At 48.9% G+C, this 27,349-nt stretch overlaps 1 protein-coding gene and 1 long non-coding RNA gene across 8 annotated transcripts in view; one reads left to right on the top strand and one right to left on the bottom strand.

Moving 5' to 3' along the window:
* GATA3 (GATA binding protein 3) overlaps nucleotides 1-6,781 on the bottom strand; it is a 29,106-nt gene extending 22,325 nt beyond the window's left edge. For 2 of the 6 annotated variants that reach the window (NM_001397219.1, NM_001397222.1), the window contains exon 1: nucleotides 6,676-6,781. The gene's annotated coding sequence lies outside the window, so the exon portion shown is untranslated. Of the gene's footprint in view, nucleotides 1-677; nucleotides 4,935-6,095; nucleotides 6,240-6,675 lie in introns of those variants that run through there. The other 4 variants (XM_046942499.1, XM_046942497.1, XM_046942496.1 and 1 more) reach the window with 4 other exon arrangements.
* On the top strand, nucleotides 4,189-27,349 carry LOC107054553. Of its 2 annotated transcripts, none has more exons than XR_001468956.4 (3): nucleotides 4,189-4,253; nucleotides 18,100-18,280; nucleotides 27,125-27,349. It is a non-coding gene; the product is annotated as an uncharacterized LOC107054553 (long non-coding RNA). The 2 variants fall into 2 exon arrangements; XR_005842276.2 differs by lacking the exon at nucleotides 27,125-27,349 and adding an exon at nucleotides 19,293-25,712.

The following is a 27,349-nucleotide window of genomic DNA, read 5'->3' as shown; positions in this document are numbered from 1 at the left end:
CCGACGACCCCCGCTGCCCCCCGGGCTCCGCGCCCCGCGGCACCTCCCTCCTCCCACCGCCCAGCGGGGGCCGCCGCCGCCGCTCTGTCAGCCAATGGGGGGAGAGCAGGAACTGGGGCGCCGGCAGCGAGCCGCGCTGATTGGTTGCCCGCCCTCGCCCCGTCGGCCCGGCCCGGCCGCTGCCTTGAGCCAGGGCATCCCCTAGCGGCCCCGACGTACCGCCGCCACGGCACCGGGCGTGGGATAGGGGTAGGGACGGAGCGGGGACAGAGCGGGGACCTGAGGTGGATGTGGAGGAAGACGAGGAAGGGGGGGAGAGGGGAGAAAATGTTGGAGGGGTGGGGGGAGGAGAGATAAGGTAGGGGACAAGGGGAAGAAGAGGAGAGAAGAGGAAAGGAGAAAAAAGAAAAGGGAAAGGAAAAGGGAAGAAAGGGAAAGGAAAAACAGAAAAGGAAAGGAGAAGAAAAGGGAAGGGAAAAAAAAAAGGAAAGCAAAAAAAAAAAGAAAGAAAGAGAAAGGAGGGGAAGAGGAAGAAAAATAAAAGGAAAAAGAAAAAAATGAAAAGGAAAGGAAAGGGAGAGAAAAGAAAGAGAAAAGGTGGCAAAAGGGAAAAGGTTTAGAATGAAAAAGTTTTAAAATGAAAAAAGAAAAAGAAAGAAATAGAAGAATTGACTTACAGGGCCGCTCTGAGCGTGCTGTCTCCCCGCGCAGCAGCACGCCAGACTCTACCCGGCTGTCGGAGGAAGCGCCTCTCAGCACTTTCATGCAGGGGGGGGGCATTAAAAGCCGCGGTTCCGCAGCGCCTCCCGCGCACCCCCCGCTCCCCGCTGCTCCGCTCTGTGAGCCGACGGAAATCGCTGCCCGCTCCCCGACGGACGCAGCCTGCAGCAGTTGCGCCGGGTCCTTGCGCCGATTTTCAAACGCGTTTTTACACCCCCGCTGAGAGCGGGGCTGAGGCCACCCACTCGACTTTAGAGATGGTACACAGAAATATCGTTTTTCTTAATTAGGGCGTTAAAAATCTTATTTGCTGTATATACTACTATAATTCGGGGGCAGAAACAAATGCGGGGAAAAGGAACCAAGCACGCAGCCCAGCCATGGGAAAACGCGCCCCGTGGGGATAAGCGGGGAGAGGGCATCTGGGTGATGATACCAAGTGGACGGGGGTTGGCGGATGAACACCCCGGGCTGCCAGGACCAATCCCCCCTTGCAGCTCGGCCGAGCAGATACCGCCGGAGCCGAGCTGGGGGAGACGGGCAGCGTTCCCAGTAGCCCATTAGGAGAGCAGGAGAGGAGCAGGAAAGTAGCGAGGGTGAAGTGGGGAGGGGGGGGGGGTAGAACGCCTCACTTGCAAATCATTTGTTAGCACAAACTTTCCGCCTTCCCAATTCAGCTCTAAATGTGTATTACGGACGTTGAAGTGCTCCCTTTATCCCTGTTCCCTACGTTTTCCCTGACCCTAAGCCATCCCTGTGGATAAGATTTGCTCTCCAGCACCCTGAAAACGTCATTTTAAACAAATTCCTTTTAACACACTGAGCGGAGGATGTCTTAGTGCTGAGCTCGGGGCAGGTGAGTCGAAAGACCCCCCCACCACCACTTCACCCCTCCCCTGCTCTACTGCCCTTGTTACAGCTCTGGGACCTACAGCGGTGGGAGCACAGAGGGGAAATTCCCTCTAGAGGTCACAAAATCGCTAAGGAATAGAGAAAACGTGCCACTGCCTCTGTCCGGGAGTAGGGGAAGGACTGCGAAGTCGCCATCCTTCAGCTATTCGGAGGACGACGAACGCTTAATGCAAAATAGAATGAGTAAAAAGCAATGGGGGGGAAATGCAATATTTTAAAATAGAATATGATAAAATGTAATTCAATCAAATAGCAATTATTATTGTTTTTTTTTTTTGTTTTTTTTTTTTAAGGGGAGAGGAGGGAAAGTCCACAGTGTGTGGTGTGGTCAGTGTTGGGAAAGGAGGGGAGCAGTGCTGAAGGCCCCGACGGGACGGACGGGGGGTGGCACACCGAGAGCCTACGGCATCGCCACAGCCCCGATCTGGGGAGGACACCAACTTTAAATCAACTTTTCTCCATCTGCCCCTGTGTTTCTACTCCGATTTTTTTCTATACCTTTCTTAGCCGGGAGAGAGCAGTGGTGGGGAGGGCAAAAACAGCCCACCTTCAAAAATAAGAAATGAGAGCAAAGTCGTATTTTCCACCCCCCCACCCTGCCACCCCGACCGGTTAATTCGCTATCCCCAGGCTTGATGGAAGGAGCACTGGCCTTGACCGTCCTTTTCCCAGGCTGTGGCTGCAGATCCATCACCTCGCCCCCCCTCCTCCTGCAGCCCCCAGCAGGGTTTCCAGTGACAGCCCGGCGCTAATAGGAGCCCATTGTTGGAGCAATTAGCCCCACGATCGCCACCAGCCGCCAGATAAAGGCTCGGGGGTTAATTCTGCAGCGGGGGGGGGGGGGGGGCTGTGAGGGGGAACTGCGGGCAGCATCTCTTCAACTGGAGAGACGGATTGCGGGATGGGGGGAATGAGGCGAGTCCTGGCACTGAGGGGTCAGAATGGGTTTGGTGGAAGCGTTTGAAAGTCACAAAATGAGAAAAGAAGAAAAAGAAGAGGAAAAACTCAGAGACAAAGTGGGACGACCCACTTTAACCTCTCCCCTGCAAGTGACCATCCAAAAGACGTAATCCCCCCACCCCCCCTTGGGGATCACCCCAAGCCTTGCTGTTACTGTAGATATCGGGGCTGCGTTCTGGTCCCGGAGAGCCCCGTGCCCACCATTGGCACCGCCGTGGGTTCCGCTGCCTCTGCTCGGGGCGGGGACAGCCAAAAAGCCCCCTCCTCTCTCCCCCCCCTCCTCAAGCCCCCAGCCCCCTTTTAGACGACAATTGACTGAAAGCGGATTAAGTTACGTTCGCCGGGCTGGGGTTTTTACAGGGTACCAGAATAGTACAGGTAAAGCTGTACAAACAGCCGGGAGCTACGAATCGGAGGGTTACGGAGAGGACACGGCCCAGGGCAGAACTCCCAAAGATTTTTGCCCGCTGTATAACAACTTGTGCTCTACCGAAGGCAAAAAGGGGACGGGGGAGGGAGCAGCGCTGCACCCCCCCCTCCCCCCCTTTCCCCCCGGTGTGCACCGACCCCTCCCGGGATGCGGAGTGAACGCTGCGGTCTCCTGTGCAATAATCCCGGGTTGGACAAAGACGGGGAGAGGAGGGAATATTTCTCTTTTTCTCCCTTTTTATTTTATGACGATGATGATTCCTTTTCATGAATCAGGAATTACGATCTCTTCCCCCAATTCTCGCCAACCTCTTCCCTCTCTCTATCGGGAAAACCGAAGCTCAAGTCAGCGGAATTAATAAATAATGTAGTAATAATGATATTAGCAATAATAGAATGTCAGAGAACGGCGTTTCTGCCTCCTTCCATTCAGCGCACCCCATCCCATGTCAGCCCATCCCTCCGCTCCGAACTCAGCCCCAGGGGGTGGCTGCTCTCTCTCACTTCTGTTTAAAAATCGCGTCTATCTCTCTGTTTCCGTCCTCTTCTGATAATTCATTTCTCTCCCTTTCGCGAAGATAGGGAAGGAAAGCACAAACACACGCGCACACACAAAGCAGTGCCGGGCAATGCAAATACAGCGAGAGCACAGATCAGCGCCTGATGACAGCGGGTGCGATTTTTAATCCCTTCGCGCAACATTCAACCCCCTACACACACATACGCTTTTTTCAGCGAAAAGAAAAAAAGAAAGAGAGAGAGAAAGAAAGAAAGACAATGCTGGGGGGGGGGGGGGGGGGGTGAGAAGGGGAAAAACCTTGCTCTGCGAAAGCACAGAAATTCGAAGAATTAGAACTGGGGAGGAGAGAGAGAGTGGGACTTTTCTTTCGCCTCCTCCCCCCCCTCCGTATCTTTGAAGCTGAGAGGAGGGCGACTGCCCCGGGACACTGCAGGAGTTTAAGAAAAAAAAAAAAAAAGAAAAAAAAAGAAAAAAAATGCTGAGAAAGATCAAAACCGGCTCCGCAAGTCCCAGCGGCGACCTCTTCCCCCCCCCACCCCCCGACACATTCCCCAAAGTGCGCGGCACTACCGCGGCGCGGGGCCGGGCGGGGCGAGGGGTGCGGGGTGTCCGTGTCCCCCCCCCCCCCCGGTTGGATGGGACCCAAAGCCGCTCCCTTCTCTCCTTCCTCCTCTGTTCCCTTTTCCGTAGCGCAGCCCCGGTTTCACGCTCGGTAAGTCTTTTTTCTCCCTTTTATTTCTTCCCCTTTCTGTCCTTTCTCGGAGGGCGATGGTGAAAAAGTGTTCTCCTTTTTCTTTCTTCCACCCACTCCTTCCCCTCTATCTTTCATCGCGGACAGGATCCGCGCTGCGCAGACCCGGCCGCGGCCGCGGGCAGCGCTCCCACCCGCACCGCTCTTCGGCTTACTGGCCGAGAAAAACACGAGAGATGGAGGAAGAAGGGGGGGGGGGGGAGGGGGGAGGAAATAATATAATTAAAAATTCCACCCCGCCAAAAAAAAAAAAAAGAAATCCGGTGAGTTTTCGGAAATGCGTATTAACAACCGAGATAATACTACTAATAGTAAAATGAGTAAATTTATTATTTTGTTTCCCTACAATGGAGGTTTTGAACAAGTTATATCCCTACAATTACCATCAGCCGATGTCAGTACTGAGCGCTGGAGGAAGCCGGGGTGGGTGCACCACCGCACCGCCCGGTTCAGGCGCTGGGAAGGGATTTTCTCGGCTCTGCTTTATCGCCCAGGACCGTTCTGAGCGATAGGGTTGGGTGGACGGAAGCAAAGGCGATGCATCCCCCGGGCTGCTGTGGGAGCTTTAAGCACGAAGCGCAAGATTTTCTCGCTCTTCCTAGAAACGGTGAAGCTGCCGTTCGGTTTAATGAATTTTTTTTTCTTGAAAATAATAATAATAATTTAAAAAAAAAAAATGTAGAGGGCTTAGGATAAAACAGAGCTCACAAACCGCCCGACGTGAGAAGTAACAGCGCGATTCCCAGCTGCTCTTTCCCGAAGCGCGGGGCCGTATCCCGATCTCCCCCCGTGGTTTCAGCCCCAGCGATTCGCTTCGGGAGGGGCAGAGCTGCTGCGGGCTCCGAGATGTCTCAGCACCCCAAAACCGACCTCCCACCTCCACGGCCCCCCCCCCGTGTAGCCCCGCGCACCCGCACACTCCGCTCTGTGAATGAGGGCTTTGCGTTCGCTGCCCCAAGCTCCCAAATTCAGATGTTGGGAGGGCAAAATCTTCTTCGATTCTCAAATTTGCCACTTTATTATTATTATTATTATTATTATTATTATTATTATTATTATTATTCCCTGAAAAGGCGCTTTGGTCCCTAATCCCGAGAGATGCCGTCTCCCAGAGGTGTCCCCTCACCCCGTCCCCCATCCACCCTCAGCTTTTTTTCCCTTTGAAATGAACCCCCACCCCCACCACCTCCTTTGCTCCGTTAAAAATACACGTAAAAACAAAATAATATCCCCGAGGAAAAGGAAGCGCTTCGCCCCAGCCTGGAGCAAAGCCCTACAGGGTGCGCTGCCCTCTCCTCACTCCCATCCTTGAGCTCCTCTCTCGCGGTCCTCGAGACCCTCAGTGCCCCCCCGCCCGTGCCCCGGTGTCCGGGGAGCTCCACACCTGCGGCCCATAAATAATGGGGCGAAACAGCAGGGTCAGCCGTCATGAATTACCCGCTTGCATTAAAATCCAGAGCCCGCTGCACGTGAAGGTGACAGGAACCGAGATACGCACACATGTATATGTACTTTTCCTCCCTTTCTCTTTTGAAGGCTCCCAATGACACCTAACGCTTTCTTTTTGGCCAAAACAAGTATTTACTGGGGCCAAAAAGTGGGGGGCGATGAGCGGCGGTGAGGGGTGAGAGAGCGGAGCAGTGATTTGGGTGTACGAGGCGTAAAAGGAGGGCTATGAGCGGATTGGGGGGGAGATCGCCCTAATTACATCCCATTAGACGCATACGTTTCTTAGGTATTCTATCACGCAGATTTTTTTTTTCCACATAGTTGTATATAGCATTTAATATATCGTGTACGTACTGTATGAACGCACAGTTGATATGATGTACTCCGTGCATGGATCGACAGAGGAACATCAGGGAATACCGCGCGTGGGAACAGAGCAGGAATGCTCTGGCCGCACACACATCGCTACACGGCAATATCGGATAGGCAAATGCGTGTCTGCATATATATACCAACACATATGCACATAAATACTAATCCAGGCCCTGTACGCATCTCTTCCCGTCTCGAGATGGATATTTCGCAGCCAGAGCCGTGTCCCATTCAACCCGCACGCTCCCATCCTCGCTCCTTCGTCCCTAAACCCATCAGCAAAGGAGGAAAGCAGCTCCTTCCCACCCTCTCCCCACGTTCCGGGGGTACGTTTTCCCAAGGTCACCGCGAAAAGCCGATTCCCCCGACCCAAAATAACCAGTAAGTGTTTGGGGGTTGGGGAGGCTGAGTTTCAGCCCACTGCTGCCCTTTGAGCCGAACGCCCTCCACGTGGAGAAGGAGTAAAAGGAGGAGGTGAGGAGCCGAGGGGCTGAGGAGGTGGAGGGGGGGAAGGAATGAAAGAAGAAAGTGATGGAGGGGGACAAAAGGAGCGCTCACTGACCTGGGGAGATGCTTTTTGTGGTGTCCCGCTCCGCTGGAGCTCTCAGCGCAGGAGTGCGGGCGGAGCGGGGCGGCTGCTGGCATGTCGCGAGCTGCCACCCAGGGGGAAAACCTGGGGGAGCCGCATCCTCCGAACGCCCACCGCCACCCTGCCCTCCTCCTCCTCCTCCTCCTCCTCCTCCTCCTCCTCCTTCTCCTCCGGGCTGGGCTGAAGATCAGAGCTCTTCCGGGTTGGGAAAGGGCAGAGAAAGAAGGAGAGAAAGATGATGGGTTATTTCTCTACACACCCATCCCAATAATCGCATGGGGCGGGGACGAGCCAGATCCCGGGGCTCGCAGCGTTGTGAGCGTGATGTAACCCGTCCCGGCAGCGACTGTCACTGGCAGGAGAGAGAGAAAAAAAATAATAACCGAGCGTGTGATCGCGCACACAGCAGCGGGGCTCACTCCGGTTGCATCAAAAGCTTTCGAGGAAAAGCGGTGACATTATAGCTGCGAGGGGTTGTGCCTTCTCACTGCCCCCCCCCCCTCTTCGGGAGGGATTTGTATGGACCCTTTCTTTTCTCTACTATTATTAATATTATTATTGCTGTGATTATTGTTATTATACATGTGTGAAAGGCTCTAAATCCCTGCAGAAAAAAAAAAGCGAATAATATAATAAAAAAAAAGAAGTCCACACACATCCCCTGACATAGGGAATGTACACAGGGGGTGTCAGTCCCCTCTCTGTCCTCCCACGGACCGAACTCACTCCAAAAAGCGTCGTGGAGCTGCCCAGGGGTCGGGCCCCGCCGCCGCGTATTTCCACGCCGGGACACAATTCCCCCTCCCCACGAGAACGCATCGCTGGAGGATTCCGAGGGCCGTATCCCTGCGTGGGGAGGCAATGGGGAAAGCAACACCCCCGTGCCGCTGCAGGGCCGTCAGCTCCGGGCGATGCCCCAAATTCTGCACCGATAAAGAGGAGGGGAAGGGAATAAGAGGGGAACACACAACTGTTTTTCCATATTGATACCCACTCGTGTCAGTCCCACCGAATGCTGCAGCCCCAACGTGTCCCCTTTTCCGTGTCCTTTCTTCCCTGCACCTCTCGGTTGATAAATCGCTCTTTTTTTCCTTTTTTTTTTTTTTGTTTTTTTTCTTCTTCTCCCCCCACCTCCCCCCCCCCCCCCCCCCCCCCCCCCCCCCCCCCCCCCCCCCCCCCCCCCCTTTTGCTCTAAAATAACAACTCGTTTGGGTGATGTTGGGTTTTGTTATTAAAGATGAGTTCTCGCTTCCGTTCTTCCCTCCCCCCCCCCCCCCCATCCTCGGGTCACCCACCCACTCGTGAAGGGCTGCGAGGGGGCACAGCCATGAGTTCCAGGCCGTATTCAGGCAAAGATCTGTAAAAAAAGGGTGAAAAAAGGAGTGAATATTGATAGCACAGGGACATATATATATGTATATATATGTATATGTATGTATGTATATATATACAGGCTCTAAGTCCTGGATTTTTTTCTGCTGACGCCGGGAGTTCGCTATCTCCGCTTCTAGAGTGACTCTATAAGGTGAAAGGTAACGCGATCGCCTCCCAATTCTATCTTTAGAAAGCGCATTCAATTAAGGTAATAACTTCGGGCTCATTAGTGCTGCGGATGGAGCCTTCTCGCAGCGGAACAGCGATGGAAACAGCTCGGACACCCATCAGCCCACGTCCCCTCGCCCAGAAATGTGGCTTTGCTATGGAAAAGGGTAAAAAAAATCAGTGTTATTTTATTTTATTTTATTTTTAGAGCTGCGACGGTGCGTTTTGCGTTGAAACGAGTGGAGAAGATGAGGTGAAATTCGTACAGAAAAGTTATGTATATACGTGTGTATAGATAGGAACACTCGGAGCGTTCGTTGCTCATCAGTGGGAAGGGAAACTTGAAGGGAGATCTGTTTGCCCCCGTATAGAGCTGCGGGAGGGAGGTGATGTTGCCGGGTCCTTCCAAAACTGCCCAGAAAAAAAAAAAAAAATAAAATAAAACATAAAATAAACGGATGGGAGGCGGTGGGTCTCGGCTGTCCGAGCGCATCGTGGAACGAAAAAGCGAGGATCCTTTTGGAAGAAGAACCAAACACACATGGGAAGCCCAGAGATACGGAGTCCCGCTGTTATTGTCTCCCGAGTTCCCCTGGGTTGGTGGGGGAGCGGGGTGGGAATTTGGGCATAGGCGCAGCCACGTATACACACCTACGTATACACACCTACGTACACACACCCACGTACACACACCCACGTATACACACATGTATACGCCAGCAGACCCTTCACCCCCGCGCCTCCGAGTTCCTTTCCAGCTCTGCTCTCCGGCAACCGAGTGGTTAAACATAACTAATGAGGCTCTAAATGGCAGCCGGGGTTTATCATAAATATCGCAGCCCTTCCTCGATGCCTGCAGTTTAGCTCCGAATAGATACCAAAGCAATATATGGACAGCGAGCGGTCATTTAATAAATACATATACACAGAGGGAGATGTATGGCGATGTATTCCTCGTGTTTTCCAACCAAATGGAAGCTCTGATTCTTCGGGGCTGAGAACACCTCTGCGTTTATGCACCCAAATAAATACCTCCACACGCGCACACACACACACACACACACACATCGATTTCGGCTCCGCCCGCACCGGGATTTGCAGTCGGACCGTCCATAAATCCAATGCACGCGTTATTGTTACCGATAAGGGCAGCAGAAAGGAGCTCGGGGTGTTTTATTCGCTATAATTAAACTGCTCCGGAGGGAGAGCCCACCCTTCCGCGCCCCCACCCCGGCGAAAAGTTGCCGATGTCCGATCATTCCCGACGCGATCCCTCCCTCAACACCGGGCTGTTTTGTCACATCAAAGCCACCATCTTCGTTCCCGAGGGGGGAGAACGCCCCGAATGAGCCCCTTTGGCATCGATCCTGCGCTTTGTGTGCGCGGAATGTATTCGCTTAACGGCGGTCCCCCCCCGAACGCAGCCTCCGACGTTGGTAGCATCGCCCTCATCCCTTCGTGTGGGCGCGGGGAGGGGTCGGAACTACAAACAATTCCTCCCCCTCCGCCTTCACCTCCCGCTTACCCGAACCAGAGATCGGGGAACAAAGTCAAACCCGGCCAACAAATTCCTCTCAAGGTGCAAAACACACTTACAAAAATACATAAAGCACGTGGAAGTGGGGGCTTTTAATTAAATCTTACTGCGGCTCCAACAACATCGGAGTGATATTTCATTCGGAGCCGCCTCTCGCCTGTGTTTTATGGCGTTTTCTTGCCTCTGACTTTATTTAAAATATTAGACGAGGTGCAGAATTATAAATGACTCTTTCCTTATCTGTGCTGCTCACATATCCAGGATCAGAGGAGCTGATTAAGAAAGAAGTCAGAGGCAACGTTGGATTCATAATGATTCGGAATAATGAATCCTTATCTCTGCTTTCCAGATTATCACCCTTTCAGCTCCCAATGTTTTGTTACATGGGATAATTTATTGCATCTAATACATCACAATGAATCTGATGGCGGAAAGCGATGGGCAACGTTGGGAAAAAAATATAAAATAAAATAAAATAAAATAAAATAAAATAAAATAAAATAAAATAAAATAAAATAATAAGGGGGGGGGGGGGGGGGGGGGGGCTTATATTAGCCTGGTTTTAGGCTGGTTGTATCCTGGGGGGAGGGGAGATGTTTTTATTTTTTAATGGGGAAAATAGAAGGTAGATCTGATAGTAGTAGCAATAATAATAATAATAAGTTGGGGGCTTTAATTAGCGTGTCTGAAATTCGGAATATCGACCCGAGCTGCTGCGAGATCCCAATAATTTATTTCTTTTTATTTTCGGGGGGTGATAATGCATCATAAGCAAGGAAGAGAGTGAGGAGCTGGGTCAAGATAACGCGCAATTTGCGTCTTTCTCTCTTTATATATGTATAGTTATATATGTACGTACATATACATAAAGGAGGGCTGCCAATAATGCTCAATTTTCTCCCCACCTCACCGCCATATAAATACGCGCATCGCAGAAAATCGATAAGGTTTCTGCTGGCAGCCTCTCCCCTCTCTCTCTTTCTGCCTCCTTTATTATTATTATTATTATTATTATTATTATTATTATTATTATTATTATTATTATTATTATTATTATTATTATTATTATTATTATTATTATTTCCCCCCTCCCTTTTTAAAGCATTTCTCCAAAACTGGAGAAGAAACTCCGCGGGTCGCTTTGTATGCAAATGAACGCTGCTCCGCGATTACGGCCGCGGGAACGGAATGGGGCGTCCGCCTGAACTGCCGGATCGCTGTCGGGGGTGGGCAGGGGGAGATGTGCCGATATTCGGACGCATTCGTTTGACTCCTGGAAGGGAACGACCCCTCCGCCTCTCCCTCCCCACCCGCCGTTGTCTGCCGCCGTTCACCCCCTTTTTGGGGGCGGGGGGATTCCCACCGCATCCCAACAGCTCCTCTCGGCTGAACGCCGCCGCGTTGGTCCCGTGCCAAAAAAAAAAAAAAACAAAAACAAAAACAAAAAAACCCCCCAAAACCTAAAAGGCTCCAACCACCCCCAGAACCCCTCGGAGAGGCCGGGGCTGCCCGCGCGTCCTCAGAGCACCCCTTCCTTTTCATTCCTTGGGGCGAGAAGATGGTGCCCAGAACCCCATTCTCTTTTCCGTTTTTCATTTCTTTCTTTTCTTTTCTTTTTAATAATAATAATTATTATTATCATTATGTCTTTTTTTTTTTCCCCCTTTTTCTTTCTTTTTCTTTTTTTCTTTCTCCCTAACGCCATTCACTTCCGACGCCGACATTCCCGAGCACAGGTGCTGCCCGCCCTGCCCTGCCCGGTTTAACTTCTCCCCATCCCTTTCTTGGCTCTACGCAGGGACGGTGTTTAATCATTAACCGGGTCCAACTCGGTCCCTTTACTTATTTATTTATCTTTTTTTTTTTTCTTAATTTCCAGGCAGGCTGGGGACCCTTTCTGAAATAAGGTTGAAAAAATAATTTGTTTTCCCCTTTTCCTATAGGGCCGGCTGCCGTCGGGGGGGGGTGGGTCGGGAAGGGGCAGCTGCCCCTTTCCCAGCTATAGGTTCCTCCTTTCCTCTGCTGTGTGTCTCAAACCCCAGACGAAAGGCAATCTCGGTTTCCCCACTGTTCCTCCACCTCCCTGCAACATTTGTCGAGGAATTTCAAGTATCAATTATAACCGCAATTTTTGATCCCCCCCCCCCTCCCCCCCCCATCACCCTCCACCCCCGCCCCTCCCAATTTGAAGCGCAGATGGTTCGATAGGAACATACACATATATAACACCGCTTCGCCCTTAGATGAATTTATTGGACCGCGTCCCACCCTCAGCTGAACATTCAATATTCCGGCATTATCTCTGCACTTAAACTCGCTTTCTCCATTTCTGCGCCAAGATAAATTTGCATAATATTTGCAGTTGTAATTAGCTGATGAACATCTCTCAGCCTTCCCCTTTGTTTTCCGTGCGTTTGGTCTTCAATTGATGCCACTTTTGATCTTTAATATTACAGTATCCCGATAGAGCATTTTATATCTTATCTGCGGCGCATGAAAGTCGCAGAGAAAGAGAGCGAGAAAACGGGGGAGAAAGGGAAGGGAGGAAAAGGCACTGAGCGAAGCTGAACTAATCGGAGTTTCCAAAGGTTGCTTCAGATGCTGGATCCGCAGTTACGGGGCAAACGCGATAAATGCTGAATTAGAGCCATTTAAAATAATATAGGGCTTGGTCAGGTGAGGTACCGCCAGCATCACTGCATCCCATGTTGGTAGCGGGGGAGGAGAGGGGGGATTAGGGCTGGGGATAGGGGGAAGCAGGGATGGGTTTAGGGGGAACTGGGGATAAGGAATAGGAGAGCCAGGGATAGGGAGAGTGGGGAGACAGGAATGGGGGGCACGGGGGGTAGTGTCCATTGTGTCTCCCCCTCCACACGGGTTCTTGGGGACCCCGGTGCCAACAGACTGAGTTACCCAGTAGGCTTTATGGAACCGGATCTCTGAAGGTTTGGGGTTTTTTGTTTTCTTTTCTTTCTTTCTTTCTTTCTTTCTTTCTTTCTTTCTTTCTTTCTTTCTTTCTTTCTTTCTTTCTTTCTTTCTTTCTTTCTTTCTTTCTTTCTTTCTCTCTCTCTTTCTCTCTCTCTTTCTCTCTCTCTTTCTCTCTCTCTTTCTCTCTCTCTTTCTCTCTCTCTTTCTCTCTCTCTCTCTTTCTCTCTTTCTTTCTCTCTCTCTCTTTCTCTCTCTCTTTCTCTCTTTCTTCTTTTTTTTGGGGGGGGGGTCGGGGGAGTGAGGAGGAGGAAGATGCTTTCTTCACCCCGCAATTGCAGCCCCAACTCCCCCCCCCCCCAACCCCCGGAGCATCTCGAGTGAGCAGCCCCCCGCCCAGGGTCACCTCCGCTGGCAGAGCCGGGAGTAAAGGATGTTATCACGTCGGGAGGGTTATTAAACCGCTAATGAATGAGTGTCTGTGAGACTCTGGACGGGTTGGAGAGACTGCGGGAGGGGGGCTGGTGGGGAGAGGAGGCAGAAAGGCTCGATCTTCATGCCAATCTCTGGAACAAATAGCTAACATTTAACGTTTACACCCTGCTTGGCGACGAACTGGCGCTCCACGGACCCCTGATCCAGGCTAAAATGTCCAGAAAGCCTTTGGAGAGAACAAGTTCCTGGCTATCAGGTTCTTCTGATCTCTCTCCTCCTTTCATAGGGCTTTGGTTTCAGACTGGACTTGTCCAATGTCTGCTTTACCGCTGCGCACTCCTAAATGAGTGTCAAGGAGGCGAATATCAAATAGCAGCGAGGTCAAGGCGATTTGGTTAACCGTTGGCTGGGCTGATGGCTTTAAACTTGTGTGGGAGGCTGGGGATGTGCGGGGGGAGGGAAGGAATGGAAGTGGAGCGGGAATAAATCCGGGAGAAGTGAAAACGAGGAAGGGGACAGGGTATGGGGAGAGGTGTGGAGCTTGGAGAGCCTCCAAAAAAGCCTGGGATGGAGTGATGGAGAGGTGTTGGTTTTGCTGCTGGTTCTAGGGTGCCCTTATCCATTGGTGCTGGAACATTTTGGCACTCATATTTTGGCTCGATCCCAAATGCTGGGTCCCAGATGGAAGGGTGCAACTGTGGGTGTTGGAAATGTTGGGGGTAAGGTGCAGGGTTGTGGGTGGAGAGAGTAAGCAGGGAGAAAAATGCAAAGATGGGCACAAGGAGGTTGTGTGTGCTTGTGGAAAATATGTGTTAGGGCAGGGCTGGAGGAGAGAGTAAATGGGGGTGGGTTTGTGGTCCTGGGAGTGAGACAGGGCTGGAGGGAGAGGGGTTGGAGAAATGGCATCCAGCACATGGTGGTGTTCAGTGGGGCGTGGCAGGATGGGGACAGCCTGTGTGTGTAGGGAATGGCTGGAAAATGGTGAATTTCCTCTATAACCAAAGCAGGAGCAGTGCTCCCTATAGCCAAAGCTATAGTACTGGCTGCAGGGTAAGCCATGCACAGGGTATGCAAGGATGGGATCATGCAAAAGGACATGGAACGAAGATGGGGTGCATGGAGGTGAACAACCCACACTCCACAATGGGCTCAGTGATGATTTTGGGGGGTTCTTGCCCTTCCCTGGGTGGCTCAGCAGGCAGCACAGGAGCCAATGAGGAATTTCGCTTTCACTGTTCATAATCATCCGCTTAAAAAAATAAATAAAATAAATAAAAAGAGAGAGAATTTCCTGGAAGAGAAACTTTTCTATTACAGAGGTGGCCAATGAACAGGACAAATAGCGAGGCCTTTTTGCCTCACACAGTGACAGACCTGCAGCAGCAGCCCCCTTCCACCTCCCCCTCCCTTTGCAGCAATCCCATTTTGCTCCTGACATTAGCAGAGAGCTCACTCCTGTCCCAGGTAACGTAAAGCCCATCAGCTGAATCAAGGCAGACAGTCGCCATAGGAAGTGTGTGCACAGCCACAGGCTGCTGAGCAGTGCCAGGGGCTGTACCTGCCAGGGAGGCTGCGGTATCGACAGCCCCAGGGTGGTCTGTCCTGGGTCTGCTGCTCATGTCCTTGACCTCCACGTTGGTAAGACCATGGGGTGAGATATTCAGGTGATGCCACCAAGGTCGAAAGCCATACCACCCAGCTTTTGCATTTAGAGCCTGTTACTGAGGAACTGCTTCCTCCTTTTTGTTTTGTTTTGTTTTTTTTTTTTTTCTAATTCAAATGCTCTTTTTGCTCAGCAGTGTATGGGCAAGTACTGGTGCTGGGATGCATCCCTGTAGATTGATGCCTCCTGCACGTGTGTTTGGCCACAACCTTACACACTCATGGGAAGGCAGCATGCAGTGCATGAGTCTGAGCACACCAATGCTTGCAGATACCTCGCTGCACATGCCATACAGCAACATATATATTCCATAGGAGGATCAGAGCTCTACGTCTCTCCATCATGCCTGCATGCATCCACATACATACACCCACTAAGGTTGCGTTTCCGGAGACATTCTCAAATAGAGCAGTGTAATTTCTCCGCTGATTTTGATTGACATGCTGTCCCTGGGATCATGTGTTAATCCCTTCTTCACTCAAGCCTTTTCATAACTCATTTCTCTCTGCTAGATGGAGACTCTGATGGTTACCGAGGCAACGATGATAGCACTAAGCCATTTCCCTCTCTGCACGGAGACCATTATTCCGCATGCATAGGCCATTTGCAACAAAGGTCGCCACAAAGTCATCCACAACACAGCACACGTTTATTAAACTTTTATTCTTTTTTTTTTTCCTTTTCCTCCCTCCCCCTAACAGAGGAACTGGCCAGCATGTGTGTTACTGCTCTCTCTCTCCATCTGTCTCTTTCTTTTCTTTTTTTTTTTCTTTTCTTTTTTTTTTTTTTGGAGGTCTTTGTAATATAGGTAATAATAACCATAGTAGATATTATTGTACCCAAACTATATATCATACAAATCAGGAGCTTAGAGTTCCTGGTCCAGAGAGATCATGCTTAGATGGTGGAGTTTTGCACCAATGATTCCTATTTGCCTTTTGTTCTCCTATCAAAGAGTAACTTTAATAGCAGCTGGAGGAAAAAAACAGCCAACAGCAACAATATGAGAGCAGTGTGAGGTGAATTCCTGGTATAAACCCACACAGAGGTTTGCCATGCAAAACCTCCCAAACACAAATAACTAAATAACAGGCAATGGGCTGCTTCTCTATGCAAGTCCAATTTCTTGGACAGAAATTGCTTGGTGCCTTACCTGGGCTCTGGGTTTATGTTGCATGGGGTCCTTCTCGTGGCGTTATGGTCTAAGGGTGGTAAAGTCACCCCTGGCACTGATGGAAAGGGCCCCGCTAATCTCGGGTGCGTCCTCACCACCACTGAGTCCTTCCCCAGCTGAGGCCGTGCTGCTGGATTTGGTTTCAGCCCAATCCCTTGCCTCCAGAGACAGAAAGTGATGCTTCGCTTTGGGTTGGCTTTTAGAAAGCAGACCCTTTCCCACTGAGACCAGCATGGGGAAAGGCACTGATGTCATGAGTAGCACTGCACACCTGTCAGCAGAGCCACTCTAACCCTCTGTCAGGCTGAGATGGTTTTAGGTACCCATAGCATTTCACCATTTTTGATTATGCTTTAACCCCTTTTTTTGGGGGGGGGGGGGGGGGGTTGGGCGGGACAGGAAAGGAGCAGAGGGGTAACAGTGACGGCACCTGAGAGGATGGCATGGAGCTGTGTCAGGGAAGGGTCAGGGACTGTAAACAAAGGTTCTGTTACCAGAGTGTGGTAGGCATGGAACCGGCTGCCCAGGGCAGTGGGCACGGCCCCGAGCTGCCAGAGGTGTCCAAGGAGTGTTCGAACAGCACTGTCAGACATAGAGTTTGAATATGGACTTGATGCTATTTATGTTATTGATGCTTTCCAACTTGGGATATTCTATGATTCAGTGATTCTCTGGTGTTGAGTTAGCAAATAAAAGGAGAAATAGGTAAAACACCTTCAATCTTCATGAATAAGTGTGGAGAGGCACTGACACATATTGCCCAGAGAGGTGGTAAATGCCCCATCTTTGCAGACACTCAAGGTCAGGCTGGATGTGTCTCCAAGCACCCTGATGTAGCTGTAGGTGTCCCTGTTCCCTGCAGGGGAGTTGGGCCAGATGACCTTTAAAGATCTCTTCCAACTCAAATGATTCTGTTTCTATGATTCTATGAATTTACCATCAAACCCGACCTCTACAAATGTCCAAATACAGTTCCTGCTAGCCACCAGCTCGACTCCTCTCAGTGCCTTGGGCTGAAGGCATCGCCTCTTTCTGTCTCTGTTTCAAGGCAGCTAACCATCTCTGGATGCCCACATTTCCAACCCCCCCCCGCCAGGGGTTTTTGCAGCCACAGCACAGGGAAGGGTGAGGGTTGGGCGCCTGCTCGGACACTGCAGCATCAGGGCTGCTGCGGATGTGAAAGAGGAGGAGAAGATGGCCCACAGTGATAAGCTCCCAGGAAATTTCTAAGGTGCCTCCTCCTCTTCTCTGTCCAGACAGCTCCAGCTACGGTTCAGGATCTTATCTCTCTGTATTGCTGCACCTCTCTGGCCTCCCTCCTACAGTGTCCTGTGCAAAACACACTCCTAATTACACTGACCTGGCCCAGAGCTCTGATTCCATCTTCCTTCTCCTTCTGTCACTGGTTTCACTGGTTTTATCACCTATTTCATTTAAATTTTGTTGCCACCTTGTCGAAGTCAGGCAGAAGCCATCTCAGCCCCAGATCCTCCCCTGTTTCTCCTTTTCATAGAACAGAACTGTAGAATCATCAGGATCAGAAAAAACCTCTGAGATCACCTAGTGTAACCATTTACCCACCACCACCATGCCCACTAGACCTTATTTTATTTTTAGTTTGGTTTAGAAACTAAAGCAACCAACTCTAGGCACTCAGTTCTTTTTCTAGGATACTGGGGGACCCTGAAATGCTGGGGAAGGCCATGTGTCCACATGAGCTCAATTTCTGCAATTGCATAAAGCCCTGAGCTTGGAGATCCACCTAGAGGAAAACATCTCCCAGCATCAAACCATTCCTTTGAGACAATTGCAGTTTCCAAACCAGACCACGTGCTTGTTTACGAAGCTCCCATTTTGCAAGATATTCAAATAATCGGAGACAAAATGGAGATGGGGTTAACCCTCCCAATCTGGCATTTATCTGGAGAATCGCTTTCTCACTCTGGTTCAGCCACTGTGGAGGAGGGTGAAGCGTCACCAGTCCAGTTAACGCAGATCGGCATGGTTTATGGCATGGGGTAAAGCAATTCCTCTGCTAAAATGATAATTAAGCAGTTTCTTTTTCATTTTCGTTTTCTTTTTTTCTCTAATTTTTTTTCTTTCTTTTTTTTTTTTTTGGAGAAAGCAAAGCCCTGGACTCTCAGTGGTTGGTGCTCGTGGTTTGATGTGTCCACTTCTGCAATCACCCATGGTTGAAGAGGTGGACTTGGTCCATCCATGGGACATTGCGGTGATGAGGGAACCCAGGAGAAACTGATCCTGCAGTCATGGTTGTGCTGCCCTGGAGATGCACCATCTCATGGTACTTCTTACTGTTTCCCCCCCAGAAAACTAAGTTTTTTAAATCAAAACTCGTTTCTTTTTTCCCCATCCATTGTACCACCCAGTTTCCTGCTGCTACTCTGGCACAGCTCCTTTCATGGAAATTCTCCATCTTGCCTGGCTTGATACTTAAAAAAAATATATTGATAGGGAAAAAAAAAAAAAAAAAAGCTTTCTGCTCATATCGAACTCTTTCAGCTCACAGAGAGGTGCCTGAAAGCAGGAAACGCACAGCAATATTTGCTTGCTGGGATGGTGCTGGGACTTTTGAGCAAAGCGTGGCAGGTATTTCCGAGCCCCCTGCACTAATTGATGGGCTCTCTATATATCATGCCAGATAAAGGGCTCTTGTGCAGTAAATGCTGATGTTTAGAACATCCTGATAGTGTTTTGTTAACAAGAAGATAACGGGAGAGCAAGATACGTTTGTTTAGCTGCCTATAGATAAACCCAATAGGGTCTTTGTTAAGTTTTCATGACTGATGGCAGGTCCTAAATACAATAAATAATACCCCAGATCCTGATTGGAGCTACTGTAGTGCAAATTATTACCCATGGCATTGACCTGTGAGGGGGGACAGAGGGGTCGAGGGTTACAGGAATGAGAAGCTGGGGTTATTTTGGGTGGCAGCTCCTGTTCCTGAAGAAACAGTGGTCTGCTATGGCAGGCTGCAAAGTGGTGCCCATCAGAAAAGTAAGGGAGAAAAGGGACACTGGCAACAAGATGCTTGTGGAAGAAGAGAGTCATGGAAGCTGTAAAAACAGTGGGGAGAGGATGGCAATGCACAAAGAATCATAGAATCACATAGGTTGGGACAGACCACTAAGATTATCTAGTTCAACCATCAGTCCATCCCCACCATGCCCATTAAGCACATCCCTCAGTGTCACATTTACACATTTCTTGAACACCTATAGGGATGGTGACTCCACTCTCTCCCTGGGTAGCCAGTGCCAATGCATTGCATCTAAAATGGCGATCTCTTCTCCAGGGATCTTCACCAGCTCAACCATTACAAGATGCCCCAGGTCATGGGAAAGGGTCTTCACCCATGTGAGCAAAGTCATGCAAACATATCCAGTGGATGCTGAGAATCACCCTTCTTCTCCTTTCACCCCAGCAGAAGCTGAGTCAAGACAGCACACGCCTCCCTCCCCTGGTTCTCCTTCACCAGAGTGCTTATTAGCATTTCTCCAAAAACATGCCACTAATTGCAAGGTGGGTCGCTGTCAGCCCTCTTGCATCAGCAAGACTTGTTATTGAGAGGCGACGTGGTCCCTGATTCATGGAGATGGGGAGGAGGAAAGGGGCACAACCTGCCGTGCTTCCACTGATGGTCCCAGGGGTGTCCTCACCAAAACACCAGCCAATGGCCAAGCTAAAGTTGATCTGAAGCCAATAACAAATTACCAGCAGGGGGATTGATTCTCGGCACAACCAAAGCTGTGGAACCCAGCAGGTTTTGGAACCGAGGCCGTGAAACAACAAAACTCTCAGCTGTTGAAAAGGATTATAATTACAGCTCTATCTCCAGTACAATCTTCCCCCAGAAGTCGGTAATTTGCTCAGATTTTTTTGTTGTTGTTGTTTCGTTCTTCTTGTCTCCTTTAGGAGCGGGATGGAGGAGACTGCAGGAACTGAACTTGGGTGATGCTAAACTCTGGCTCAGTGTCTTCTTGGTACATTCCACCCAGAGAGGGGACAAGTAGGGCTCCAGCCCTGGCTAAAACCATGAATGTTGGGTGTCTCCACTGTTTTGCCAATGGAGGTGAGATCATCTCACCTTCGCGCCACATCATTCTTCGTGATGGTCGTGTGTTGGCTGGATGCATGCATGGACATGGATTTCCTGATGGAAAGGGCAGCAGCGCTGTTGCAAGGCTCTGGCTGAGTAACCAAGCTCTCAGAAGGTGATTGGGATGGAAGCAACGCAGAGAAAAGAAAGGGGACGAAGAACTTCTTTTTTTTTTCCCCATTCTTTAGGTTTTCTTTCAATCATCAATAGGAATCAATCATCAGCGTGAGCGTATGTGTTCCTATCTTTTGACCAGCTCAGTTTTTGCAAGGGCACCTGTAAGATTTGGCAGAAGGTAAATGTACTCCTGGCATTCATACTCTCAGCCTGGAATATCAAAACCAGCTCCTTTTCAGATGTGGATTCTCCCCGAGCGGAAATATTGAGAGGAGGGAGAGCTTACACCCAAATCTGTACTGTATGCAATTAAACATGCAGAGTTTGAAACTTTACAAGCAAAGTAGAAATTCTGCCCTATACCTGGTTGGGAAGATTTGCTTGGATGCAGAGTTTCCATTGCGTGAGCCTCTGTGCCCTGGCATCAGAGCCGGCCAAGAGTGATGGAGAGATGCAAATGAAAAGCTAGTGGGTCTTCCTGAGAAATCTTTGAACACACGTCCAAAAAATGAATGTGTTTTCTTCTAATTAGGAACGTTCGTTATATCTTGTGGCAATCTACAAAACAAGCCACATGCCGGTTATTGTTGGTACAAGCACAACAATTCTGACTGTGGGAAAAAAAATATTTCCAGGCATGTAGGACACAAAACGTACTAAAGGCATTTTAATGGCACTTTAATTAATCTCTAGGCATATGTTAAACAGAGAGTATCTAAAAAGGTGTGTATGTGTGTGGGGGGTAGTAACGAAAGCTAGGACTCAAATCAAAAGATGCCTTAGTACCTGCAAAAGCTATTAAATATAATTACATTCATTTAAAATATCCCCACGCATAAAAAAATGGTAAACTGGAATGAAGGTTGCAAGCAGATCTCACCAAATCAAGGCTTAAAAAAATATATTTCAAAAGAATGCTGTCATTAGCATATGAACAAAAACAAACCTTGAATAAATTTAGAGTTAAGGTGAGACGTAAAAAAAGAAATCCAAAGAAGATAAGTGTGGAAAATTACAGTGGAGGCAGCTGAACCATCTCCACTTGGAGATGCGGCGCAGAAGCACTGGGGGAGGAAAAACGAATGTGGATTTAGAAACACGCTATCCTGACCTGGGACCACAGAAATGGAAATGCCTTTTGCATACGTGTGTTGGCTGATAGCACTTATCGCTACTGGATGGAGATCCTTATTTCCAGTTTGCTTACCATGCCATAGATCTGACTACCCATACACTCTATGACAAAGCAGCCACGGTTTCTACAGATTCAGTTTTTTTGGTTCAAAGGGAAATTAACCTGATTTTATCAAAAAATCAACAGGTCCTGTCAAATTCTTGCAAGGGCTTTCCAGCAGTCACCTTGAATTGTATCCCAGTTGTTGGGAGGAGCATCAAGCACTCTTGAAGGAACCAACGCGCAAGTATCTCCCTGAGTTTTGCTTTGGAAGGACCTTGCAGAGGGATCCTGGATTCTGCATGACTGTTATGCGGAGATCTTGGCAGCTAAGACTCACTTCTGCAATAAAAATTCAATGTAAGCTGATGCCCCTGGTGATAGGTTCTTATAAAAGTACCTGGAAAAGTATCCAGAAAGCTACTCAAGGATGAACAAGGCCTGGAGTTGTATCTTGCAACAGATGTCACAATAAAAACAAGGATTAGCTGTTAGAAGGGACCTGAAGGTTAGAAAGCAGAATGAAGTTTCTTCTTGTATTGCTCAGTGATTCTTCTGGTACTGTTGGCTGGGAGCAGGCACTGGTGTCACCAGTGTCATCTGCTTCAAGCTGAGCAGAGCTGGGAACCTGGAAGCACTCATTCCCCACTCCTCTTTACCCCTACCACGCTCTGTGAACTGGCACAAACTGCTTTGCCGCCTTGCTTTGGTTTCACTATTTTCAATGCCAGCATAAAGCAAATCCATCCTTGTTCTCAGCAAGCAATCAACTCCAGTCGACCTTTCTCCCAGTACGTCTGATAGGAGCTACCACAGCTTTCAAGTCCTTTGGCCATTAAATTAGTACCCATGCTGAATGGTTACTTGTTTTTATTACTCTCAGTTGGTGGCTGGTGGGACCATCCATACACCTGCCTCGCCCAAAACTCACGCAAGTGTAAGCATGACATGGTGGGACACGTTGCACTGTGATGGCAAAGTTTGACTAGATGTTTCAGAAGGTCCACCTATGTCCTAAATTCCTATAAAGAGTGTTCAATTGCATTCCCTGGCTGATGAGTATGTTGACAGCAGGGAAGAGACAGGTTGCTACCTGCTGCGGTCTGGTCTCTACTAGCTCCCATGCTTCTGGACACTGAAGATATGGAGGGGAAACCTCCAGCAGATGACAACAGCAGATGTCTTGCACAGAGGGGGAATGTGTAGTGTCAGATGAGTAAAAGTGAGGGATCCATCACAAGCAGCACAATGCTTCTGACTGAGATAACTCAAAATGGAGATAAACAGCTGAATTACTAAGTCCGTGCAGAAAATGAGAGTACTTTGGAGGAGGCAATGCCAAGAGCATGTTTGGTTCTGAAGCTATTTTGCAATGGGTGCATCCAAGGCTGGTTTCATACCAGAAGTCCAAGTAATACTATTTGGTAAGTGTTAACTCTGTGACCAGCGTACATGATCCAGCAGCAAGAAGAAAAACAAAGACATGATGGGGCTCTGCAGCCATTTAAGCATGACTTTGGTAAACAAAGCTGGTTTAATACTCGCAGGAGCCTCAGGCAGGGGCTAAGGCACTGGCTCCTCCCTCCACCCACCTGCACACTGGATGACTTGTACAAAACTTAGCCCAGTGGGAGCCCCAGCATTTAACCTGGTCCCCCTGCATTTATCACCCACCACCCTCCTTCCACAAGACCAAACCAACATGCTTGGCTGTGCTTGTAAAGACAGCTGGACCATCAACTGGGGTGAACTGAAAATTAGGAATCAGACAGGCATCCCAAGATCTGTAACTTGTTAAAATCCCAGGGAACATTTTCCAGCAAGCTGGTAGAGTGTGGCCTTGCCAACACGGGCACCTGGGTGTGGGAAGAATGTTGGCAGGGCAATGAACTCATTAAGGTGGAGCTCTGTCACCACCTCCTGAAGGAATCTGAGATGAGCCCATCACACCGCTGTACCCTTGTGCAACTGAGTGTAGGAAGGATCAGTCACTGGAGCTCGGCGCTGCCCTGCTCTACACGCTGAAGTCAACGCCACCAGGAGAAATAAGAGCCCTTTCCATGTAAGCAAACTGATCCGGCTGATATCGAGTGACTCATTAACGGCTTACAAAACTTAAGTAGACCATAGCGTTACTCTCTAGTAGTGGGAACTCCTCAGCTTGAAAGGAGGATTTGATACTTGCCAAAAGCTCACCTTGGGCCTAATCATCGTTAGTAATAGCAGATCTGCCCTTGGAGGTGTTTGCAAGAAGTTACAAGCTGCACCTGCTCTGAGGAATTAATTTTTTTTCCAAAGATCCTGGGCACAGAGACAAGTTGGACATGCACTGGGAAATCGTGGACTCCAAACCTGTAATGCAAGTGATGAGAGGTGAAGATCTGCTCCTGAGCAGATCCTAAGCTGGACAAATGCTTTTACTCAACTGTGCCTTTTCTCAGTCGCTCATCACATTTCACTCCCTGTGCTGCTCTCCACCCATTTCCCATCCAAGCCCCCAAAATATTTAAAATAGCCTATGCTGATTAGATTCATTTGAGACAAAAGAATCTTATTTTTGGAATAAGAGTTGCAGAAGCCACACTGAAAAAATAAATCCATGGTCTTAGATGTACATCAGAATATAGTTGGTTGGCTTTCTGGGCTGCAAGGACACATTGCTGGCTCATGTCCATCTTGCCATCCACTATTCGTATATATCGTTCTCAGGATAGCAAAATAGATTTCTTAAGAGCATCTGGAATTACTGAGTAGAACTTGCCCATGCTTCTGGCCTCCACAGATCACATCTCTGAAGGACACTCTTGCTGCTCCAGCTCAAGACTTTGTACAACTTATCGTTAAATTCCATAAATAGCATCTCATGTGTTAGATGTAACACCTCTAGCAGTATCCTTAGCATAAAGAAGGTGAATATACTTTGCTGAATTCTTTTTTCATCAGCCCAAAGCAACTCTAAAACCAAAGAAATGCAGTATTTGGCCAATAGCAACTGGGAGGTTTGAGGGGATATGATGCTACAAATCCAGCCTTTTAAAGAGCAGGTAGCACTAAGAGTCAGTGGCCAAGCTGGGTTATTAGATACTGAGGCAAAAAAATGGATTTTGGGGTTGACTGAGCATCTGTCTTTGCAGAAAATATAGAGAACAACAGCATCACTTCATTCTCAGCATCTTAATACATGCCAGCTCCAAGCACTAACTCAGGCATTTCACAGCCCACAAAGCCCAGAGAAGGCAGCTATTGTATCAATTATGAGAGTTAGATTTTGGTGTCCCCAGAGTAACTTTAACCAAAAAGCTGTTTCTCAGATAAATCCCACCAGATAACCCTGGAAGCAAAAAAGGGCCAGTAATAGCAAAAGGCAACAGGTGAGGCATTGGAACGGGCTGCCCAGGGAAGTGAAGAACTCGCCATACCTGGAGGTGTTCAAGCAAAAGGGTAAATGTGGCACTGAGGGACATGGTGTAATGGGCATGGTGGGGATGGGTTGACCGTTGGACTAGATGATCTTAGTGGTCTTTTCTAATCTTAATGATTCAGGAAAATAAGGCTTTGATGTGAGGCCAGCTAGGCTCCAAATCAGCCAGTGAGAAGAGGGATGGATTCGTGTTGGAAAACTTCTTGGAAGAGGGTCGGCCACAAAATGCAAAGCTAAGGGACTTGTCTGGTTCAGTAGCACTGCAGATGGTTTCCAGTACTTAAACCCCAATGAAAACACAAGTGCAGAGAAAGGTTCAACTGAGGAGCAGGTCCAAGGACAGATCCTGCATGGAAGAAGCTCCCAATAGCCCTGATGTTTAGAGCACTGGGTGTTAACAGAGTGATGGGTGATTTAACCTGTGGGAAGCTCTGGTCCCTCTTTACAAGCTTCACATCGGCTTGGTCCAGGGCTGAAGCTGAGCAGCAGAGCGAGAAACATTATCCAGCTCCTGTGGATAGAAACTGGGACATGCACAGATGCTGTGCCCAAACCCTCCAACAAAGCCACGCCAGAGCTGAGTTTCTTAATAACAAGAGTGCGTTTCTGCCTTTGAATACATGCAATGGCTATCATGCAGAGAACAACATCTTAGCAGATGTGTACACCTAATATGACAATTCTTACAGCACTCATTCTAATAAGTACTGTAAATGACATCTCAATTAAAAACGAGCAATTGCACACAACTTCCTGCCCCTATTTCTTAATTTGCTTCTGCATAAGGAAAATAAATATGCAGTGGTGTTACCTGAGCTGACTCACACATAACCTGAATTACAAATTTTCAGGCACTACAGCAAATAGTGCCCAGTCCTGAAGGTCTCCTGCATGCAGCAGTGTCCATGTTTGGGGCCACAGGGGACACCAGGGCATGGGCAGGTGGCATCCTGCCAAACTGGTCCTTAGTCCTATGGTAAGAAATGATGGGTGTCAAAAACCCTGTGTCATGGTTGGGTGTTAAAACCATTCTGGTTGAGGGAGGAATCAACAGAAGAGTTTCTAATTAATGAAACACGTTCCTGCTCCTGTCAGATTATTAAACCTACACTTCCTCAGGTGTTTTTTTTTTTTTTTAATTCCTCTCCTCTCCTCTCCTCTCCTCTCCTCTCCTCTCCTCTCCTCTCCTCTCCTCTCCTCTCCTCTCCTCTCCTCTCCTCTCCTCTCCTCTCCTCTCCTCTCCTCTCCTCTCCTCTCCTCTCCTCTCCTCTCCTCTCCTCTCCTCTCCTCTCCTCTCCTCTCCTCTCCTCTCCTCTCCTCACCTGTCCCTTCCCTTCCCTTCCCTTCCCTTCCCTTCCCTTCCCTTCCCTTCCCTTCCCTTCCCTTCCCTTCCCTTCCCTTCCCTTCCCTTCCCTTCCCTTCCCTTCCCTTCCCTTCCCTTCCCTTCCCTTCCCTTCCCTTCCCTTCCCTTCCCTTCCCTTCCCTTCCCTTCCCTTCCCTTCCCTTCCCTTCCCTTCCCTTCCCTTCCCTTCCCTTCCCTTCCCTTCCCTTCCCTTCCCTTCCCTTCCCTTCCCTTCCCGAAACAAGGAACTTTTTATTCACTAGAAAAAGCTCTCTCTCTGTGTTTAAAAAAATGTATGTGGAAGATCTTCCACCTATCATGGGTTCAGTTGACGTTTTATTGGTTTAAATGGTGTGAATTGGCCACATGTCTCAGTGAATGGCTGCAATAGCTGGCATTTAAACGCTTTGGCTTGCATCGGCCAGGTAGGAGTCGCTTGCTGGCCACAAATCTCCCGTTACAGTCTCCTCTGCCATCCTGCACGCAGGGATTAATAGCAGCTTTCTGCTTTTTAGGTTAGAGCTGATCCAAGAGGGCCCAAGAGAAAGGGAAAGATTCCTAAATAGCATGACTGACAAGACTGTGAAGAGGGAGTTTATTCAGAGCATTATCTAACTCATTCTTTGGCGAAGCCAACTCATCTACTTTTGAGACTTAAACTTCTAAAGAAAACTGCTATGATCTAAAGAGATTGGCCATAAAACTATTTGTATTGAAAACTTAGCCAGCACGCCTTTAGTGAACTTCATTCATTAACATTCTTCCTGGCAAGGTTTCCATATCTCAGCGTTCATTTTATACTTTAATTTGGTTAGTAGGTCTTTGTTTAATCGTCCTATTGAAAGGAGAACAAAGAAGGTTTAGGTGATACAGCGAAGTAATACACTATATTTTATCTCTGGAAAGCCCAGACAAAGTCAGCAGGCTCTGATACCCTCTGATTCGTTGTTTTATTTTTTTTTTCCCTCTTCCAGGACATTCGAAATCACAAATCAGTTGTGGAGCATAAAGATCCTCACTGTACTGAGCTGCGGACACCTTCAGAAGAGAAACAACTTGTCAAGCAGAGAAATTATGCTTTGAGCACGACATACAGCCCCGAAGGAAGATTATCTCCAGAAAAGTGCATCTCCATTACTCCAGGGATGGATGTTCTGCATTTATATCTCTGCCCTCCAATAAAATCTGTAGTCAAGATA

The sequence above is a fragment of the Gallus gallus genome, chromosome 1 (genome assembly GCF_016699485.2).
Source record: "Gallus gallus isolate bGalGal1 chromosome 1, bGalGal1.mat.broiler.GRCg7b, whole genome shotgun sequence".
In the NCBI taxonomy this organism is placed as follows: domain Eukaryota; kingdom Metazoa; phylum Chordata; class Aves; order Galliformes; family Phasianidae; genus Gallus; species Gallus gallus.
This window is presented reverse-complemented; position numbering and strand designations above follow the sequence as displayed.